We start from the raw sequence: 20,340 nt of genomic DNA, 5'->3' as shown, positions 1-20,340 counted from the left end.
GCACTATCTCCTGAAATTGTGTCACTGCCATATCATATGATAAAATCGGCCCCCAATGTGCTTTCTCTTTGATAATCCATGCAAACTCTCCTAACCCCATGGCATTTGTTGTCTCCTATCGAACTACCTAGTGACCTTGTCTATCAAATGCTTGTCCAAAATGTACGGAGTCCTCTCGATGAGATACCTACTATGAAAACAAAATGGCAGCTTTGTAGCCTCCTCCTCCTAGGCCTCACAATCAATATACGACTTCTATGTAACACTGTCTATATCATCAATGACGTGCTGCCAGTACTCTAACTTCCCAGTCCATAGCTAGGAAGTGATCATGTTGTACAAATGGACATATGGTTGTCCATGCCCTCCTGATATGAAATGGATAGGCCTCGTCACTGCTATATGCTCATAGGATGATACCTGTAGTGATGTCACTCCACACCCTAACCCGTAGCCACCAAGGTAAACAAACCGATGCACCTCATGGTACAGGTACACTAGTACATAGAGACCCCAAGCAAATCTCCTCCTCTTAGTGATTAATATCTCTAGTGTCCTCCCCCATCTGATGGTTAGTCCGTGTGTCGCTCTGTCGGGACATAGATACCTGCTGATCATACCCCCTAGCACTGCTTCCAATGTATGTCCACTAGAATACATGACATCCCAGCTCCAATGTCCTGGTCTCACCTCTAGATCTGGGTCTCCAAAGACTCATCAGAGTGCATCCCTATCTCCCTCCTGGTCATATACTGCTAGATCTCGATGGATCGATATCCATAGTATCTTGTATACATCCTCTAATGTGACTGAGGTCTCCCCAATCGGCAAATGAAATATGCACATCTCTAAATTCCACCTCTCTCCAAGAGCAGTCAATAGTCCTGTGTTCTTTTGAATCTTTGGAATGAACTAAGAATGCCTCAATCCCATAGCATCAATAGCGGCATGATCATCGCCAGTCAACTTTGATCATAATCACTGAGTCAATGGGAATCTCTCTCATGACTCTAGTTAGGGAAATTCCTCCTACAATCAATCAAACCAATCCTGTCAATCCTAGTGGTACTCATGTTCATCACATAGTGCTACGTATCTTATCTTGTCTATCCTAGTGCTTATGTTTATCACATGGTGTTGTATCCTAGTGTATATGTTTGTCACATTGCACTATAACCTGCTTTGCTAGAGCACTCATCTGATTCTATCAATTTGATGGCTTATCCTATACTTATCTTAGCAAACCTATATGTTTTTAGGGCACCTGTTGAGTGAATCCTCTCAAAATCTTATCCAATTGGCAATGCATGTTTATCACTGAATTGTCAATTCTAGCCTTGTTTCTAGTTTGTCTTATTTAGGGCACCTGTTTGAGTGAGTCCTCTCAACAACTTATCCAGTTGAGATTGTATGTTCATCATAACACTGTCATTTGTTTGCCTTTTTCTAGACCTAGATGCATTTTTGCAACAAAGACGTGCTTTTACCCAACCCATACATGTTTTTGCAGCATAGACGTGCTTTAACAACACAGACACGACATTGTTCTACATAAACGTGCTTTCCAAACATAGACATATTTGTTCATCACAAATGCACCTATACTTGACACATACGTGATTAAATATGTATACGTGCCCTTAGCTTACCTAAACGCGCTTGTTTGTCACTGACGCGGTTAAACCCAACCTAGACGCGTTTTGGACCAAAAACCTGATTCCACGTTTTTGCATAACTAGACCTAGAAAGCATTAAATGTGCCATAAATGCAAAAATGTATTAAGCAAGGTTAGGGTACATACCAACTAGCCCATGTCATCTAACCTTTGGAATTGTCGAACGTGATCAAATATGTGGATCCTCTCTACCATCTCTCCTGTATCGTTGACTGCTCTCTAGGTGCTCTACTTTGCTCTGATCTCCTGAGTGCTATGGATTCCAATGAGGATATTTTCCTTTGAGCCTGTATATATAGGTTGATTAAGCCTAGTCTGTCATGTCAGTTCCTTGCTTCTCAAGTAAGTCTTTTTCCTATGTGAACTTATCACTCTATTTTATCAATCCTTGCTATCCTTTCTTTCTTAACGAGAGATTATCTGCATTTTTTTCAAAAAAATAATCCAATCTCTCGAGGGGGCATATCATTCCTATCTTGGGGTAACTTTCTATCAGTTTATCTTATCTTCTTTGAGCCAAAGCGACAAGCTGCACTGTCTCAAAGAGGGGCAAAATGTAGACACCTAAAATTGTCCTGCTTAATTAATTAAATATTTTATTTATTTAATTATTTTATCCTAAGTCTTCTATTAATTAAATAAATTTGTATTTATTTAATTAATTCATTTAGCATATTCTAGCTTTTCCTCATTTAAATAAATATTTTTATTTATTTAATTGGTCTCACTTCCTCTATTGACTAAATAAATCTTTATTTATTTAATTAATTCATTAGTTTTTAACTCTTCATGACACATGTCATTTATTTCTTAATTTTCCTCTACCTTCTCCCTTCATTGTTTTATTATTTCTTCTACCTACCCTTTAATCCTAGCTGAACATTTATCTTCTCACCTCTTAATCTTATACCTTCATTTTCTAAAGTGTCTTCTATATACGAGGATACTCTCCTCCTTTCACAACCCTAATTAGTACTTTATGCAATCAAGCCTTCTTGCAATCAAGAGACTTTACAACCACAATCTGTTCTTTGTTGAGCTGTTGTGCACATATAAAATATGAGAGCAAATATATCAAACAAGATCAATGGAGATAGGAGACATTAGAGATCAAACCCTACTTGACATGTGAAGGGTATTATTGTTCAATTTGTTGATTTGCATGTTCTTAGGTATCTTCATTGGTGTATGGCGAATGTTTCATTGTAGGACTAAGATTGTTTGTGGTTGGATCTTTGTGGTTTTGCAATAGTTTTCATCACCATTTTCCACCTTATAAACTTACAACTGTGAACATGAGGTGACCATGATAGACTTATTCAATACTTAAAAAAACATGGGGAATCCCTCATATAATTTTTACAAAGATGGAGACATTTAACCAAAAGAGCACCTTATGACATTCCTAATAAGAAACTTGTTGATCTAAATAAATAAATCCAAAGAGAACTTCACCTCAAGTGTTTGGACACCTTTGATGAGGTCATAAACATGGGATTCCACATTGAATAAACCCTTATTGTTGATGGTACTATAAATATAAATGATGATAAAGATCACAAAGGATCAAGTTCAAACCACAAAACACACTATTGGGCTAAGAACAAGAATGTGCTTAATGATGAAGTTGTTGATGCGAAAAATGCTAAAACATCATCATTTGTTTACAACCTTAAGGGTTCATCCTCAAACAAAGAAAAAGAGAAACAAATAAGCTTCCCTAAATAAAATTTAACACCATTTGGACAACCGCTCGAGTCGGCATTGAAAGAACTTCTTGAAAACAATCTTATAACATTGCTTGAGATGAGAGAATATAATGCACAAGTCAAACCCCCATGGTGGAATGTTGATCACTTTTGCAAGTATTATAGACACAAGGGTCACATAACTAACAATTTCAATAAAAATTTACATATGATACAAGACCTTCTTGATGAGGGAAAGATTTTGGCTTATGGATATACTCCTTGTAGTAACTTTGATCGTGAGATATTCAAAAATCCTATCCCTACGCATGACAAGGATAAAGGGAAGGCCCCTAAATCTTGTGACATCATGAACTATACCAATGCTAAATATAATTATACCATAAACAACATCAGTGAGGTTGATAATCATGTGAACACTTTCATCATAAAGGGCAAAGAACCTGATTGCAATGCTACCATCTACAGAGGCATGTTTATCCTTAAGGGCTCTAATTCTAAACCCGCTGCACCATCTTTGTATTACAACCTTATAGAGAATTTAGGGAAGATACCCGCACAAATTTTTATACTTGAGATGCTACACCTATCCCCTAAACATAAATTTATCCTTAATAAAGTGTTCGCTACGACTAAAGTGCCTACAAACCTATATGTAGATCAATTTCAAGCTATAGTGGGACATATCACCTCTCCTCATACCCTCACTTTTATCGAGAATGATGATTCATCCATGTAGAAACCTTATAATGCACCCTTACACATTGAAGTCCTTGTCCATAGAGTTAATATCAAGTGAGTTTTGATAGATGGAGGAACGGGTCTAAATATTTGTACACTGAAATTGATTAGAAAGCTTGGGTCCAATGAAAGTGTAGTTAATCCAAGGAAAAAGATTATGACAAAGGCATATGATGAAGAGGAATGCTCATCTAAGGGGTCGGTTATATTGTCTATTAAAGTGGTACCTGTGGTGAAGGATGTGGTTTTCAAATTCCTTGATCTCCCCTTGACCTTTATCATTCTCCTTAGAAGGCCCTCGATCCATGCAATGCAAGTTGTACCTTCTACCTACCATCAATGTATCAAATTTCCACACAAAGGAGTCAAAGTAACTATACCAGGAGATCCAAACCCTTTTATGTATTACAATAATTTGAGTTATAAGACTAAATCCATCATTCCTAGGAGTCATGAAGCACCTCCTTCCCAAACATACATTGATCTTGAATCCTTAAGAGCATCCACCTCCAAATATAATGAAGTTGAGATCAAAATAAAAGTAAAAGACCTTGGAGTAGGGTAATATTCTATGAGTCATTTTCTCTGTATTGGAAAGATACATTTGTCCCCTTGCACTTATGGAAAACCACAAATGAGTGAAACCACATCAAACACCACTACTATGGTTTGTATACCTACAGTTTTAAAAAATAGGGAGCTTTGTATGATGAAATGGAAGAAGAGGATCTCCTAAGATGGTTATACAAAGATGAAGATATAGAGAAAGAACAAATTACAGAACCTAAAGTCAAAATACCAGCTGAGCAATATGGAAAGGGACTAAAGATAATGAAAAGATATGGCTATTATGGTCACAGTCCTCTAGGTTTATAAAAACAAGGTATAATTGAGCCAATCACAGTTGATGGTAGACGTAAGGTTCCTGGTTTAGGGTATGATATGCAAAAAGATAAGACCCTGAGTACTAAGGGTAACTAGAGTGAGGTAGGAGATTCTTTTAATGCAACACAGACTGAAAAGGAAGGTACCATTGATGACTCTGATGATTTCATTGATATAGATTACTATGATTCTATCTATACCCTTGGTCCTATTCATAACCTTGAGCCTAATCATGACTCTTTATCCCTTGTTCACCTGTAATTTATTGATTGGGACCAAAAAGGACCACCCGAGTTAGATGTTTTTCAAAATAATGAGGAAATATAATCGTTATTGGAGCACGAAGTGATTCACCCCTTGAAGATCATAGGGTTGGATTCACCATAGAACTCAACAGTGTAGCTTAATTTGGATAAGTTGCCAAGACTTTCAGTCAAAAAAATATGGAAAATATCAATAGGTATTCTAGTGAAAACCATTTTGCGACACTGTTAGACCCGAAAAAAGTAAAAATAAAGGATGTATCTGAAGGTGAAAACCTCTTCGAGGCACCTAAGGATGGAAGGCTTGGCACACTTCCTCTAGCATTATATCATGAGAATTCATCCATCTTAGTGGAAAATATAGTACCAACAAACTTGGGCACAAAAGAGCAACCAAATATTATACATCTAGAAAAATCATTGACCCTTGAAGAGAGAATGGAGCATATCTAGTTTTACAAGGAAAGACAAGTTAAATTTGCATGGTCCTATGCAGACATGTTGGGACTCAATTCCCCTAATTTAGTTATGCATCACTTGTCTTTGCCACTAGGGGCGAAACCTATCAAACAAAAATTGAGAAAAATGCATCCTCACGTGGCACTATTGGTAAAGGCAAAACTACAAAAGTTGCTAGAGGTTGGATTTATAAGGCATGTTGACTATGCTCACTGGATTTCAAACTTGATACCAATTTTAAAACTTGATGGGAATGTCCACATTTGCACAAATTTCAGAGATTTAAATAAAGCTTGTCCTAAAGATTACTTCCCACTTCCAAATATTGACATGACAGTGGATTCTACTGAAGGACACAAGATGTTATTCCTCATGGATGGGTTCTCTGACTACAATCAGATCAAAATTGATCCTGAAGACCAGATCAAAACAACATTCACTTGTCCTTGGGGAACTTTTTATTTGGAACATCACGCCCTTCAGATTGAAGAATGTCGGAGCTACTTATCAACATGCAATGACCACTATATTACATGACATGATGCATATATATCTGGAAGATTATATATATGACCTTCTTGGAAAATCTAACACCAAGAAGGGACATTTAGAAATCATAGATAAAATCTTTACAAGGTTGGAAAAATACAAAGTCCGCTTAAATCCAAAAAAATGTGTCTTTGGGGTAACCTTCGAGAAACTCCTTGGATACATTGTATCATCTAAGGGAATTGAAGATGACCCTAAAAAAGTAAAAGCCATACTTGAGATGTCGCCACTGAGGAATATCCATCAGATGAGATCTTTAGAAGGGAAACTCCAATCTATCTACTGCTTTAAAGCACAACTTGCAGATAAGTGTCAACCATTTAGCACCCACTCAATAAAAGTGTTTCATTCAGATGGGATGACAAATGTGAACACGCCTTTCAAAGAATCAAAGAGTATCTAATGTCACTACTACTGTTAGTACCTCCTGCAAATGACAAACCTTTACTATTGTATATATCCACAATCACCACAACACTCACGACACTTTTAGCGCAACATGACTCTGAAGGAAAAGAACGTGCAATATATTAAATCATTTGTACCCTAGTGGGATATGAGCTTAATTACACTCCTATTGAGAGAGTGTGTCTTATTGTAGTTTTTGCCTCACAGAAACTACAACATAACATTCTTACACACCAAACAAAGCTCATTGCAAAAATCAATCCACTTATATATCTTCTAAGTAAAGTATCTCTTACTGGGTGACTAGCTAAATGGGTAATGATTCTCAATGAGTTTGATATTGAGTATGGGGAGAGAATTTAGCAATCAAAGGAAAGGCTATATCCAATGAAATTGTTGATGCTCCTTTCACAAATGATCATCCACTTATCACAAAGTTACCTGATGAGTCAATCTTCAACATGGAGTCTTCAAATCGCTGGACTTTATATTTTAATGGCTCCTTCACACATGGTGGTTCTAGTGTTGGCATTCTCTTTGTCACACCATAAGTGGATTGAATGCCTAAGGCTAATAAGATACAGTTTCCATGTACTAACAATATTGCAGAATATGAAGCATTGCTTTGTTGACTCTGTATGGCTGTACAATAGAAAATCTTGGAGTTGAGTGTTCTTGGTGACTCCCAATTAGTGATCAGAAAAGTTGATGATGATTGTAAGACAAAAGATTGCAAGATTATGCCATATAAGAGAATTATGGATGATTTCAAGGCTTACTTTACCACAATTACTTTTGAGCAGATTCCTTGGGACAATAACAGAGCAGCTGATGCAATGGCTACAACCGCATCCCTTGTAATAATGTCAAATTTTGTGAGTTCTCGATTGAACCACTCTTGAAGCCTTTCTACAATGTACCACAATCTGAAATGATATGTCTCATCATCGGTCCTAATTCACAAAGGTACGAAGACATTTATACCTACTTACATGATAATACGTTACCTCCTGATCTATCCAAGAAAGCCCAAAAAACCTTTATTCACCGAGCCTCCCATTATGCCATTTTAGTTGATACCCTATATCATCGAGGTCTTGATGGTACCTTAGATGTCTTGAGTGTGAGGAAGTCAACATTGCCTTGCGAGAGGTGCACAAAGGTATATGTGGGGCACATTCGAGTGGTCCTACCCTAACTAAGAAACTCTTTCGTATTGGTTATTACTAGCTTGCTATGGAGAAGGACACTTATAAGTTTTTTAAGAAATGCAAGCAATGCTAGATGCATGGAGATTTGATACATGCATCGGCCCAGGAATTGCAACCACTTATTACATCTTGGCCCTTTTATCAATGGGGATTCGACCTCATGGGAAAAATCCATCCCCCCTCATCCAATGGCCATAAATTTATCATCACTGCTACTGAGTATTTCATGAAATGGATTAAAGTTGTTCCTCTCACCCATATCATTGGAAAACAAATTGCTACATTTATCCTGAATTACATCATATGTTGGTATGGTGTCCCCCTTTCCATCATTACTAATAATGGTTGTCCCTTCAAGAATCAGGATGTTTGTGAGCTTTGTGAGAAATTCCCTAGCCAATACCATTTCTCCACACCATACTATCCTCAAGGTAACGGCTAGGTTGAGGCCTCTAACAAAAATATCCTCAAAATCCTTAAAAAGATGATCAATGAAGTTGGTCATGATTGGCATATCCAGTTGAACCCCACCTTGTGGGCTTATTGCATGAATGTCTGCACTCATACAAGCGCCACTCCATACTCCCTCGTTTATGGTTCTAAATTTACATTATCCATTATGGACGAGATACCTTCCCTACAGGTCTCTTTGTGCAACTTGATCGGTTATGAAGACTATAGAGTCTCCCGCTTGCATGACTTAGAATTGTTGGATGAAATAGGACAAACAACTTTTGATCACCTTAGAGCATATTAACAAAGCATGTGCAGAAGTTATAACCACATAGTCTAATTCACACATTTGAGGTTGGTGATCTTGTCCTTAGAGAAAATCCAAAGAATCAACAAGACAGAGAGAAAAAGGGAAAGTTTGAACCTAATTGGCTTGGTCCATATATTATCATTGTTGCATATGGATCAAGAGCATATCAGCTGGCTACTCCTAAGGGTGAACTACTCGAATATCCAACCAATAGCATTCACCTTTGTAGGTTATACACCTAAGTATTTCAAAGAGTTTCTTTAAAAGATCCTGAAAAAATACAAAAAAATAAGAAAGGATCCTAAAAAAATGAGAAAAAAAATGAGAAAAAAAACCTGAAAAAAATTGTCACTTTGGTGAAAACCTGGCAAATAGGTGCCTTGTGACACCAAAAAAAAGTGAAAAATAAAAAAAGTAAAGAAAAATAAATTCGTCCATTGGTGAAAACTTGGCAAGCAGGCGCCTTGGGCAACTACCACTAGTGAAAATCGAGCAACTGACGCCATGCATAAAGATTTCTCTCCTCTTTCTTTCAGTACTCTACTTGATCATGCCCCATCTGTATCTACCCTCCCATTTAATAATAGCTTTCCCCACTAAGCTAGTCTTATCCCTCATTGGAGCATTTCCTCAACCTTAACAGTGGGTTGGGATAGTTGGCATCTCACGATCGGAGGAAATATCTTCTAAAATGTCCTGAAAATTCATAAAAATCATAAAATATCCTAAAAAAATCATAAAAATCATAAAATGTCTTAAAAAATCATAAAAATCATAAAATGTCCTGAAAAAATCATAAAATCTCCTTAAAAAATCATAAAATGTCCTTAAAAATCATAAATGTTCTAAAATAAAATAATCCTAAAAATCATAAAATGTCCTTAAAAAATATCTAAAAAAACGTAAAATGACCTGAAAAAACCCTAAAAATCATAAAACTTTTCATCAAAATCCAAAAATATTTAATAAATATTGCGAGACACAAACACATCAGATGAGCATGCAACTTTGAACTTCAATGAAATCATGACGTGACAAGACAACAATTAAGCAGACATAACAACATCTGATCAACTTATCAAAACCAAACACATTAACTGTGACAAAAATCACTTTGGCATAAAGTATACCATTTGTTTGTTTGATTCTATCTTTTTTTTTTTTTTTGGTGACATGTCTTTTAGGTTTTCCAAGATGTCTCTGACTAGAGATTTTATCTCTAGGATGTCTTTGACTAGAAAGGCGAGGATGGGGCCTCTTCACCTGTTTGTTGCTTGTGGGTTGTTCCTTAGTACTATGATGACTCATCTTAGGAAATGATCATCGAGGACATAATGGTCTAATGCAAACTGAGGCAATCCTTTCCTATCTGATGTGTTTTCTTTCACGCAATTGGTATGATGATTCATTTGGATCTTATTCATATCTAGATGAGTTTTATCCTTTTGATATAATAAGCTCGATGATGATACAAGCACAAGAATTCTCATCACCTTCATATCCTCTTTCTCATCACTCATTCTTCTTTCTTATCACTTTTCTTCTTTCATCACCCCTTTCATCTCTATTTTTCATCATTTCTTTCATCATCTTCTTCATTCTTCTCATTGCAGTGAGATAAATCAACCACTTTATCCAACTGATGCATGTCTTTGAATCTTTAATCGCTTTATCAAATCAATCAACTTTCTTCTTGCAATCTTAACGCCCATGGATCAACCAAGCAATCAATCCTTAGATCACCTTATATTGTGCTATGATGAATCCCTATTAACTTAATCATCTCAATCAACTTAATCAACTCAATCAGCTTAATCAACTCAATCGGCTTAATCAACTCAATTGGCTTAATCAACTTATCAACTTGGCTATATTGTTCATTTCCATCAATTGTTCAATTACGCCCCATCAACTGTGCATTTCCATTAAATTTTCATATCAACTTAATCACTTGTGCAATATCAATCATCCAATATCCCTTTTAAAATTTGTCAAGAGATCAATCTCCATCAATTTGTTCGATCAATCTCTCAAGGGGGCATAACCAATCAATCATCATCCTTATGAGGATATCCTTGGGACATGTATTAGTTGATAATTTTCTTTGAAATAACGTGACATGTTGTATTGTCTCAAAGAGGGGCAAAATGTGTCTCCCATGCTCAAGTTGGGGTGTGAAAGCATCGGGAGAAAACAAGATCAGATACCATGGTAGTCTATGCCGTAAACAATGAGTGTTCTTCCTTGGTCCCCAGCTAGTATAGCTTGGGCTGGATCAGGGGCCCAACTAACCCTCATACATTTGTAATCATATATATACAAGATAGTTCATTAAAACCCTAGTTGAGGGTCAACCACAGATAGAATAAATAATATTACATAAATTCAACCACCCAGACCTATAACATCCATTACAATCCACTTTAAGAGATAAAGAGGACCCAAACACATCACAACACATCCTTCCTAAATGATTCCAATGAACTACACACACTAACACATCCTCCAAGGTTGGCATCAAATGAAATGTGTAGATGAACAATGTAGCATGCCAACTTGTCGGCCCAAAAGCACTCTCCAATGCACAAAAAATAATGTGGATCCACATGCCACAATAAGACCCCCATATCAACATGCAAACTCAGCCACCAAAGCATATCTAGACCAAAATGGCATGATCCAAATAGGATACACCACCTCAGTCAATTAGAAACCAACCCAATTGATAGCACATAACTTAAAACACTATAATTTAACTTTCCAATCAAACAATCATTAGAAAATTTAATTGGAACATTGCACAAACCAAATGAACATGTCATCCAAGATGCAACACTAAAAAATACCTATTAGTGAGCCTCCTAGCATTATCCTGACTAGTTTTGGTAGACACCCTACTATCAGAAACAACAATAACTAACTCTACTATTTGAGCAACAAAGGACCTAAAAATTTCATAGTGCAACATACAGAGATCATAAACATTATGTCCAGAACCACACTCCATAATCTTCACATACTAGAGGAATGCAAAGCATTCTTCCACTAGGACATTAAAAACTTTTTCTTGAATAAACATTGTTTTGAGCACATTGAAACTTTCACTACACCAATCCTTCCAAAAACGTCTCAACAATGCCATCAGACTACATGGCAACATAAGAACACTTGTTGAACCCATGATGGGACTAAGAGGTGGGGGGGTGAATCAATTTGAAACATCAAAATAGATTAATTATAAATGTTCAACATTTAAAATTTTTACATCACTACTGAAAACACATTAACCATCAACACATGAACACTATATATACGTGGAAAACCCAAACATGGAAAAACCATAGGGATAATGAAACTCATAATATGGATGGAAATGATTACAAAATTTTAGGGTTATTTCCAAGGAGAAACACACACTTGATGGACTTGTAAGACTAAGGTACACTACCTTAGGTCAATATACATAGACTTGCTCAACTGAGGTACATTGCTTCAAGGCAAGAAACAAAGTAGTGTCGAAGGACTCATAGTCAATCAATAACAAGGGAAATATCAGAATTGAAATGAGAAGGATCTCTTGATCATGAAATTATCCTTAAACATCTATATCAAGCGACCAACATCATGACAAACATTTTTTAACAATATCTTTGTCTCAACACACTGTCTCATTGAATATGTCACCTTCAAAGCTCTTCACAAACTAAATTTAGCACATCTACAATCACAAATCTACTTGCACATCATTCACATACACTTCTCATCAATTCACACACAATCCTATACACAACTCATACAACCATAATCCTTAAATATAAGATAGACCATCAAAGAAACTAATCGAGGGTCAACCACAACTAAAATATATCTTATTGCACAAGATAAGCCCATCAGACCAAAAAAAATCAAAATGGTCCACTCTAGGAGAAATAGAGGACCCAAAAATATCACAACACATTTTTCCAAGATGAATCCAACAATCCGCACATGCTGACACATCATCCAAAATTGCTACCAAACATAACATGTAGATCAACAATAGAACTTAGCAATTAGTTAGCCAAATAACATCTTCCAATATAAATTATACCATGCGGATCTCCACACACCATGGTGAGACCCATAACAAAATCCCAATTCATTCTCCAATGCATATCTAGGTCAAAAGTTATGATCCAAACAAGATAATCCAACTGAACACACTAAACCATTACCCAACTAAATATATCAAACACAAACCAACATAACTCATTTGTAGAATAGAAACACTACTAGAGAAACATGTTGAAAATATTGCACGAACCACATAATTATGTCCATAAAACCACAACATAAACTTCAACATATCCGGAGGTTGCATTTTTATGTATCTACATAAAAATTTCATTACAATTTTCCTAGCAATCGACCTCAATTTTTCCCTTTAACAGGTGAATCCTTGTTATATAATATTCTCATTATCCATTATTTATAATATATTATTCATTATTATTCTTCACTACATTACAATATTCATTCATCAATATATTATCTTATTATTCTTGATTATATAATAATATTATATTACTATTTATTTAATCCATTAAAATATATTCTATTATTAAAACCATTTTCCAAAGAAGACAAATTTGTGGGGGGGGCTCTACAATTTTGACGTGGCTCGCTTGGTTGAGGGCTTGTCGAGGGGTCACCCCTTGCTTGTGGAGGAGGTGGTAAGGCCTCCTCCATGCTAGTAAGGCTCTCGCTCTACCTTTACTTTTACATTTAGTTCCCTTGTGTGCTCTGTTGGTTATCTATTAGGTTGCATGTGCGGATGTGTATGATCTCCAATGGGAGACGCTTTGGACAAGCTGATAGTTATTTTTGAGTGACCGGACGCCTCACGGGTTGAGGTTGAGATTGTTAATTCTAAATCCTTTAAGGAGGTTGTGATTGACTCAGCCTTCCATATCCCTGACAAAGCCAAATTTCTTCTGGTAAGTTCTTCCGAGTCAGAGAGCGATGGCAGTGGTAGAAGAAGAGGTAAGTGCCCTAGCCCTCCCTTGTTGACTTTGTCTAACATGCCTAATGAATTAATGGCAAAAGCCATAGACATGGAAAAAATAGGTTGAAAGATATTGCAATCTTTTTTGCGGCAGTGGATACTGATAAATGCCCTGCTGGAAATTTTTTAGATGATTGGTTTTAAAATATGTGGAATAAAAAACTTGGTTTTCATATTTCATTATGTCGTATGATACAAAAGGCTTGTTTGTTATTTTTTTAAAAGATCATAAATCTCGGGTGGAGATTATCAAAAAACAGTATTGGGTCGTAGGTAAATGCACTTTTTGAGCCCTAAAGTAGACTCATGATGCAGTTAGTGAATAAATTTTGGCATTATCATGCCCTAGGTGGATTCAAATTAAGAATCTACCACCCATCTTGTAGAAGTTTATCTCGTAGATTGTCAAACCTATTGGCAGGGTCATAAGGATGGATAATTCCCCCAACCTTGTCCCTCACTTGAATGCTAGAGTTTTTGGTGTCTATTAATCTTGGTTGTGATATACCTAGATTCATCGACATTAAAATCGATGATGAGCCCATCTCCTACCTTATTGAAACCCTAGGTGGGATTAATGTGTGCTTCTTGTGCAGAAGAGAAGGGCATATTAGAAGAAATTTCCATATTCTCTCGTTTAGGAGGGGTTTTAAAAAATCCGAAGGATGGTAATGTGGCTCTAGACCAAAGCAACAAGGACCCCCCTTGTTGATGACTAAGCTTGTGGATTCCCATTTGTTGATTGACAAACTTGATTCTTTGAGGGAGGCAGTTAATAAGGTTGTGTTTGATCCTCCCAAAGAGCTTCTTGTGCTTGGCAATAATGTGGTTTTTAGATCTTTCAACACCGAACCCCCATCCGCACTTTGCAGTCTCTAAAGCCATTTCCCAACTTGGGGAGCCTCAGAAAAATGGCTTTAAGCTTGTTGTTGTGCCTAAATCTAAGAAGAATAGAAAGAAGAATGCACAATAGTTGGCCCTAGAGAAGATTAGGGAAACTATAAGAAACATGGGTGACAATTCACTAGTTATTCCCTCGTGTAAGGATTCTACCTCGACGCCCATGGATGATGATGCTTTTGATACTTTTCTTGATATTAAATTTGCTAGTAAAAATAAAAATAATGCTTTGGTTAAATCTATTGTTCATGAATTTGAGGGCTTAGACCATGCCACCAATGAGCTGGGTGGGGTTGGGAATTCTACCCCCCCTAGTGATCCAGAGTCTGTTAAGGTCTCTAATAAATTTGACATTTTGTCTGAAACCCCGCCCTTGACCACGAATTCGGTTGAAAACCGTGTGACTTTGGATCCTCATGGGGAAGAGGGAATTCCTCTCACCACCCAACCCCTTGATGATACAACACTTACCTCCTCGGTGACTAATGTTGGCTCTGATGCAAACTCTACTCTATTTGATATCATTACTCTTGACCCCTATGTTGGAAAATCTAACCCTAATAATATTCCTACCATGTCCAGCCTAGGAATCTCTAATGCATATGCAGGTGGAGAAGGTGTCACTAATGACATCTGTGAGTCTGAGGTGGAGACCGAAATGACCTCCAAAAGCTCGGTCACAAGTGGGGATTTTGACCATAGTGAGGATTCAATGTATGATGGTGAGACTGATTTGGGTGAGATTGAGCAAATGGATAGTAATGATCCCGATTCCCATCCTAGGAGGAAGAGGGGAAGACCTAGAGGTTCTAAGAATAAGATCTCTCACCTTCCCAAGAAGCTTGATGGGAAGACTTGACTTGACTTCCCCAAATGTCTTAGCAGTTTCAGGACTACCAAGGAGTCCAAGTAAGATCCTCTGTGCATGATGAAAATCATATCTTAGAACATTCAAGGAATTAAATCCCCTGACAGGAAGCACATCATTAGGAGATTCCTCAACCAACATAGGGATTTTGATTTAGTGATGTTGCAAGAGGTTAAAGCAATCAACTTCACACTAGAAGTGAATCTAGACTTCATCTAGAGAGATGCTATTAAATTTTTCACCAAGCATGATAAAGGGAAAGAAGGTACTACACTTTTAATTAATGGTAAATGGAGGGATTCCATACTTAGTTCTAGTCACTCTCCATGTAATAAATCAGCTTGGGTCTCTCTCAAGATTGGCAATTCTACTATTGGAATATGCTTAATATATGCACCTAATGACTATAGATAGAGGGAAGATATATGGAGGTGGTTATGCATCCTTTCTAAGATTCCTTAGATTTGGGGGGGGGCTTCAATATGATTGAGAATCAGGAAGACAAAATGGGTGGAGTTGGCCTAGATTGGAAAGGAGGTGAGAGGCTTCACTGGGACATGATGAAGAGCATGAGGAGGCTCTTTGACCCTCTTGAGGATTTGAGATAAGAATATTAGGGGATTTGGTTCACCTGGTGCAATTATCAGAAAGGTCACAATAGGATCTATTATAGACTTGATAGGTTTTATGTTGATAAGGACTTATTCTCCTTTACGCCTGATGGTCAAGGCAATTCTGTGGCGGTGTGGCTAGTATTTCTTTCTGACCACCGCCCAATTATTACTCACATTTATCTGAGTGATAGTGCACCATCCAAAGTTGCTAGTTATGTGAAATTTATGTTGAACACTAAGATGTTGGATGACCAGGATGTTCTTGTTGTTGTCTTCATTATCAGACATATCAACAAGTGGAATAATGGCTCATACTCCCACATTATGAGGTGGAATAAAAATACTAGTAGTTGTTAGTGTCTATTGAAAACTATTGGCAAGAAGATAGGAAAAGAACTCAGATACTCAGAGAGGATCATCTTGGACAACCTGCATAATGCTAAAGAGCTAGTCCAAAAGGACCCCATCAACTTAAAACTCTCTCATTTTATGGTTCAAGAAAGAGATAACTTGAGGAGGCTCTAGCACACTAAGGTTGTTGGAGAAATGACCAGATCCAGGGTCTAATGGTTGCAACATGGAGACAAAGGATCTATATTATTTTTCAATATCCTTAGACAAAAACAATGTAGAGAGAAAATTGACAGGTTGTGGGTTGATGGTAAAGATATTTCTAATGTGGATGATATCAAGAATGAATTCTTATTTTTCTATCAAAATCTATTTTCTTCTGAAGACTCCCCCTCCTCTTATGAAGCAAGAGAGAGGTGGAGAAATATTATCCCTAAGCATATATTTGATGAGGATAACCAAAAGCTTAAAAGAACCATCATAGTGGATGAGATCAAAAGGGCCATCAGAACATTTAAGGATGATAAGGCCCGTGGTCCTGATGGACTCCCCATTGAGTTCTACAAGGCTAATATTAACTGGATTAACGATGATCTTCAAAAAAATTATGAAGAAGCTCTAGAGAAAGGATCTCTAGGCCTTTAAATAAATAAGGGTATCATTAAACTACTCCCCAAAGATGGAGACAAAACTTTATTTAAGAATTATCATCCCATTACCCTTTTGAATGTTTCATGCAAGATTCTGGCAAAATTTTTAGCCCTTAGACTTGAAGGTATTTTGCCTAAGTTCATTTTCTCCACACAAACTAGTTTCATTAAAGGTAGATACATCCTTGAAAATCTTATCACTCGCTGGGAGGCCATGGAACGAGCTAAGGTGACAAATCAAAAGGTTGCTATGTTCTTACTGGACTTTGAGAAATCATATGATAGAGTGGAATGGGGATTCATCACCATGGTGCTTGATGCCTTTGGTCTCCCCAAGGAATTTTTCTAGTTTGTTCAGGTCCTCCTCAATGATGACTCTGCTAAGATAGAAGTTAATGGTTCCATCTAACAAGCCTTCAAACTTGGCAGGTCCATTAGACAAGGATGCCCTCTACCTCCTGCGCTGTTTATTATTGCCTCAGATGTACTTTTCTATTTGTTAAGAGAGGGCAACCTCTCACCCAAAATTAGAGGCATTACTCTCCTAGACAGTTCTAATCCACTTAATATTCAATTTGTAGATGATACAACATTATTCCTTGAGTTATCTAAGAACAATATGGACTTCTTGGCCACTAAGCTCGGATTCTTTGGTGAGGCCTCTAGTGCTAGAATATCATAGTCTAAATCCACTCTATTAGGGTGGTAAGAACACCCACTTGACTGGTTGTGCCACTATGGATATCAATGGGGAGGACGTATCAAGCAGGTGAGGTACTTGGGGATCCCCTTCTCTATTTCCCCTTGCTTAAAATATATGTGGTTGTGGGTTAGAAACAAAATTGAGGGCAAGTTGAACAAGTGGGATAAACATTATCTCTCCCTAGCTAGGAGACTTCAAGTTTTCCAGAAGATTTTGTCCTCCTACAACATCTACTATGCCTCGGTGTGGATGTTTAGTAATTACCAGGTTAATGATATTTAGAAAACAATAAGGAGGTTCCTATGGTCTTATGGGAAAGGCAATAGGAAGATGCACTCTATCAAATGGGAATGGTGCTACATGGAGAAGAAAAGTGGTGGGTCAGGTTTGAGGTATCTTAGGATCCAAGGTATTGCCCTGGCTGTGAAGTGTAATTTTCATGCTCTGGAGGGGAATGAGCCCTACAAAGTCCTTGTTAGGAATAATATCAGCATGATAGTGCCTAAGGATTCCAAGTCATGTAAATCTCTCCCCCTCTGCGGTCTGGTTGCTGGGAGCTTTCCCATCTCTATAGCGGGCTCGCTTGTCTTCAAATCCCTCTGGAAAGCTTGGGAATATGTTAGCGGCCAAATTTATAATAGTAGGGTAGTAGTAATGATTTCATTTGTGGAGAACAATCACTTTGGTGGAACCTCTTCCGTAAATCTAAGCCCCTTGCAATCACTCAAGGTTGCTCGGCCAAAAGGTGGACTAGCAAAGGTATTTGTTGTTTAAGGATATAATTACTAATGATAATATTTTCTCCTCAAGTAAGATCTCTAGTAAATTTGATTTACTTGTGTCCAATAGAAGGACCTATAATATGATCCGTGATGCTTGTCATTTTTTGCAGCTCCCTAAAAGATGTATGAATAGTAATGATAGGTTCCTTACTTATACATGGATGGAAGGTACTATGTTATGTAATGTTAAAGCTAAATTTTTTTACAATGTTATCACTCATAATGACAACATTTTGCTTCATATAAGTTTTGTTTGGCATTCTGATTTTTCTCTCTCAATGGCATGAGATGCTCAATAGGATGTGGAGCAGTTCCATTGCTCCCAAGAATAAATGTTTTAAGTAGCTTTTAATGCTTAAGAGGATGCCTATTAGACTTAAGCAGCATAATGAAGATATATGCAGTGTTTGCAAAGTGGCTGAGACAACCAGGCACATATTCTTTGATTGCATTATTGCTAGAGAAATATGGCTAATGTTTGGTTTCTCTAATCCTCTCTTTGTTAATATTTTGGAAATTTTTCTAGTTACATCTATGGTGCTAAGAAGGATAGTAATCTCTTTTGGTTTATTCTTTCATGTGACATTCTTTGGTATATATGGAAAATTAGGAATGATGAAAAATCTCAAGGCAGGGCTAGAGTTCTTATTGAGTCTTTTCGTAGACTCACATACTATACTATTGTCTCGCAAGTCACTATCATGACGTGGCTGGAAAAAAAATTAAGTTCGGAGATTTCTCCAAGATTGCCACACCAAGGTTTTTATTTATGAACTCTCCCATTGCTACACTTGGGGGAGAACCAGTAGGGAGAACACCCCATTTGTCAACACTCTTGATGCACTCATGGATGAAATCCAAGGAAACAGATATGTGGTGCGATAATAGCTGGCTCAGCTGGCTCAGATGGGAGATGGCAGGAGGATTGTATGGATGGAGGGGCCTTTGGGCTAGACAACATGGATGGATCACTAGCCCCTCGGTGGTTCTCGTTAGTTAGTTGTATCTCTTTTTGGGTTTATACTTAGTTATTTGAGAGACCTTTTGTCATGTATATAGCTGATCAGATGGGCTCATTTTTTATATTTGATGTGTATATATGTATATCTGGCATATATCTGACTTATAATCTTATATCTGTAACATCTCCTAGGGTTGGAGGTAGCTACGTTATGCTGCCTCTTCATTTTTTGGACCTTCTTGGTGGATATGTACTTTATTGTTCTCTTTATAATCAATATAAAAAATTTAAAAAAAAAAAAAAAAAAACATTTTCCAAACCTCCTACATATCAATTTCACCCTCTATTTATCATTTTCCACTCTTACCTATTTCATCCACCTAATGAATATGGGATAAACACTTACACCTCCAAACCAATATTTTATCCCACATTCATCCTACAACCTGGATCCACCCTGAAGACAACTATTTAAACCCAACCCCCTCTCTCATTTGAGGATATCTAGCAACTTAGCAATTATCTCACTTTTGTGCTCTTGCATTTCTCAAGCTTTCTTCATTTTAGCTGCCTATTTTGCTTTGCATTTTAAATCTTCAATAAACCATAGCTTCTGGCACGTGCTTTTGAGAGCAATTTTAGTTACATGAGACCTTGATTTAAGGAGTGCAATGGAGTATTTTTGTCATAGCATGCATGTGTGCTAGTTTATATTTTTTAGTTTGCATTTGTGTGATTTGCAGGAAAACTTCATTGTTTGATGTTGAATCGTCTGGATCTTCTCTCATAAGATCTCAAGCTTG

This window comes from Cryptomeria japonica, chromosome 8 (genome assembly GCF_030272615.1).
Source record: "Cryptomeria japonica chromosome 8, Sugi_1.0, whole genome shotgun sequence".
Lineage (NCBI taxonomy): Eukaryota > Viridiplantae > Streptophyta > Pinopsida > Cupressales > Cupressaceae > Cryptomeria > Cryptomeria japonica.
Note: the sequence above shows the minus strand (reverse complement) of the source record.